The sequence below is a fragment of the Haliaeetus albicilla genome, chromosome 28, assembly GCF_947461875.1.
Source record: "Haliaeetus albicilla chromosome 28, bHalAlb1.1, whole genome shotgun sequence".
Classification (NCBI taxonomy): domain Eukaryota; kingdom Metazoa; phylum Chordata; class Aves; order Accipitriformes; family Accipitridae; genus Haliaeetus; species Haliaeetus albicilla.
The window spans coordinates 7,717,579-7,721,395 of NC_091510.1; positions in this window are offsets into that span (position 1 = coordinate 7,717,579).

A 3,817-nucleotide genomic window follows, 5' to 3' on the forward strand; every position below is an offset into this window, starting at 1 on the left:
CGAAGGAATGCAAAACATGAGAATTTTCCAACTGGGTGGTTAAGTCAAATGATTTCACTTAGGATGTGGTAGTTGATATCAAATCCTTCTCCAGCATATTGCTGTGAATCCAAAGCGACGGTGTATAACGGAGGTGCTCTCCTCAGTTACTGAACAAGACTTCTAACTCCAAGCTAGAGACTCTGCTAATAGAGAGCACATGCGTAATTTCTGTGTTGCCATGTTTATATTTTTGTAGATCAATCTGTTTAATGCTTTTGATTAAATGAATTGAATGGAGAAATAGGTACAGTGTTTCTAAACAAAATTTAGCTCTAGGAAAATTCAAACAGATCCTGGAATTGAAAGCCTACAAAGTAAATGAACAGACAGTACCTAGAAGGTATAAATGTAAAATACTTTCAGATACACTGCTTTCCCTTTCTGTATTTTTCTACTCTTAAATGTCTGTCAACCATCTGTTTTCTAAAATGGCCAAAGTGCTAGGACTGCTGATTAGCACATATTTGATGCAGAAAAAAAAAAAGGAAAAAAAAAGCGCCTTCTCTAAAAAGGCAATTTTTGTGTTTTTTTTTTTTGTTTTTTTGTTTTTTTTTTTTTTTTTTAATTCTGGATATTATAAATAGTTTCTGTTCCAGGAAAGTGTGTTAGTTGCCTTAATATATTTTGTGTTGTGTTTTTGTCATACAATGTTATTTGAATACTTCAATAATAATGTCATATTTAGACTCATCAGCTCCTGATGGAAACACAAGTATGTATCAAATATCTTATCTTTGTAATAATTTATTAACGCAACTCAGCATCTTTTGAACTCTGTGGTATCACTCTGACAAGTATTTAACACAGAGCTCTGAATGCTGAGAGTAGGCTAATGTATTCTATGAGTTCTTGTGAATTTAGCTAACAGTTATTTGTAACGAGTTGGGGTTTTTATATAAATACTTAGGGGATAAAGAATTCAAACAGAATAATATTCACAGCTGTGCAGGCTAGTACAAGACCTGTGGGGGAACTAATTTCCACTCATACTCTATCAGATTTGTTTCACTCATAGGAATTTGTACTGGTTCTCAGAACTGATCTTTGTCCACACTATGTGGTTGATTGTACATCCCCTGCAATGTATAGATCTTAAGAGTATTAATGTGTTTTAAGAAGAAAATAGGAAAAATAGGCTGGGAGAGAGTATTTCTTAAAAAATAAAATAATCTTAAAAAATCCAGTGTTTTGAAGCTTATATTTGAAGCTTATACTTTGATATCTCAAACTTATTTCTTTCAGAATTTAGATGAATGTACAAGATTATTAAAAACTGTGTGTGCTCTTTGCTGTTCATCTGCCTCTACATTTTTCATATACTTGTTCAACCTGGTTTTAGGATGCTAAAAGTATACTTTATGGACCCTTGTGCTCCTTACTTAACCATTCTTCCTTTGTCTCAATTATCTATGTTTTTTTGTTTTTTTTTTTTTTAATTCCCATAAGGAAATGCACAATCAAACACTTTGGCTCATTTCCTGTCATTCTCTTAAGCCAATTCCCTTTCCATCTTCACATTTTTGTTTTGTTTTATAAAATTTTCCTGGACTATGTTATACTTACTGGCAAAGAGGAAGACCAAAAAAGTCCTGCATAGGAGGAGAGAGAATTCTACCCAGGGAGTGGAAATGTGAAAGTGAAATGAAAGGAAATTCGGTCCATTACACTCATCTGTAAAGGGGTTTTTGATAGAAAGACAGCTATTTCTTCAGAGTGAGAGGAATATCACGGTGAGTAGGTGCCAGACTCAGCCTGTATCATGACTGTTTTGGGGTAGGATAGGTTAGTCCCCAGTATGAATCCAGAGAGAGATCTCCAGTGACTGTCATCTGGGCTAACAGTACTGAAATGAATGGGCTTGCCTCATACAAAGTTCTTTGGATCCTACATACTTAAATAGTTTCACATATATATTTATAACAAATATAACCCCAGCAATTTCCAGGGAACGCAGTGTATACCCCAATCTCATGTTTCTGCCTGACTTTATTACATACTTTTACAAATTTGATGAAAGCAGATGAGTCAATTTAATTACCTGCTTCAATTCCTTGATGACTCTTTCAAATATAAAACATAATTATCATTTGGTTATATATAAATTTACAGTATTTATCATCCATTTATGTTCTTAAAAATTACCATGTAATTACAGAATTATTGCTTTCTTTTATTCCCTGCAAAAATGAGCAGTCCCCGAGAACTTTTATCACTTCAGATTTATAGATTATGTATTTGTCTTCAGATTGTGCATTCGGGCATTGTTCTGCTGGCTGTCTTGTGCTCCATACATACATACATATATATTGCTAACACAGGGTATTTGATTATAGGATACTGACAGATTGAAATTCACAGACATGAGAGCTTCAACTTGCAGCCTAAAGCCTAAGATTAATAGGCTTTACATTTCTCTACATGCCCAGAATAATCATTTCTTAGTTTCTGCATATTGCTAACTGTGTAAAGACATAAACAGAGGTAATGTAACAAATCATTATGACAAAATTGTATCATTTCTATTTTTGATTGCCTAACAGTGTTCATCACTTTGGATGAAGATTTAGATTGATGCACCTAATTCAGCAAAGTATTGATATATCTAACTTCAAGCAAATTGTAATTTGAATGATTTTGTGTGTGATTATATTGGGTTTGCATAGCAAGATTTTGGTAGTGGGGGGGCTACAGGGGTGGCTTCTGAGATAAGCCACTAGAAGCTTCCCCGCCTCCGACAGAGCCCATGCCAGCTGGCTCCAGGACAGACCCGCTGCTGGCCAAGGTTGAGCCCATCAGCGACGGTGGTAGCTCCTCTTTGATAACATATTTAAGAAGGGAAAAACTGCTGGGCAACAGCAGCCTGAGACTGGAGTGAGGACATGGGAGAGGAACAACCCTGCAGCCCCCCAGGTCAGTGCAGAAGGAGGGGAGGAGATGCTCCAGGTACCAGAGCAGAGATTCCCCTGCAGCCCATGGTGATGAAGACCGTGGTGAGGCAGGCTGTCCCCCTGTAGCCCAGGGAGGTCCACGGTGGAGCAGATCTCCACCTGCAGCCTGGGGAGGACCCCACACCAAAGCAGGGGACGAGTGCGGAGTCCTCCTCCCCCTGAGGAGGATGGAGCGGCAGAGACAACGTGTGATGAGCTGACCCCAACCCCCATTCCCCGTCCCCCTGCACCGCTCAAGGGCAAGAGGGAGAGAAAATTGGGAGTAAAGTTGAGCCCAGGGAGGGAGGGGTGCGGGCAAGGTGTTTTAAGATTTAGTTTTTATTTCTCACTATCCTACTCTGATTTGATTTGTAATTAACTAAGCTAATTTCCCCAAGTCAAGTCTGTTTTGCCCATGATGGTAACTGGTGAGTGATCTCTCCTTGTCCTTATCTCAACCCACGAGCTTTTCATTATAGTTTCTCTCCCCTGTCCATCCAAGGAGGGGGAGTGATAGAGTGGCTTGGTGGGCACCTGGTGTCCAGCCAGGGTCAACCCACCACAGTGATGCATATTATATTTTCTTTAATAATATGTGAGCATTCCTTGCTAAATTTTTACTATCCTTGTGACTGTTCGTTCTGTTAAAAACAAACAAACAAACAAACACTTATTATTTTCCATTTTCATCTCATGAAACACTGGTTTTGTAATAAAGTATCTTTGGTAATAATAAACATTTTCATTAGCAGTGGAAGTAGAACGTGCACTTAAGAACAGAAGTCTCTAATCCAAAGGGCTTTTTTCTAAACCTACCTTAGACCATCTCTTCCTGTCCCTCCAGTTTA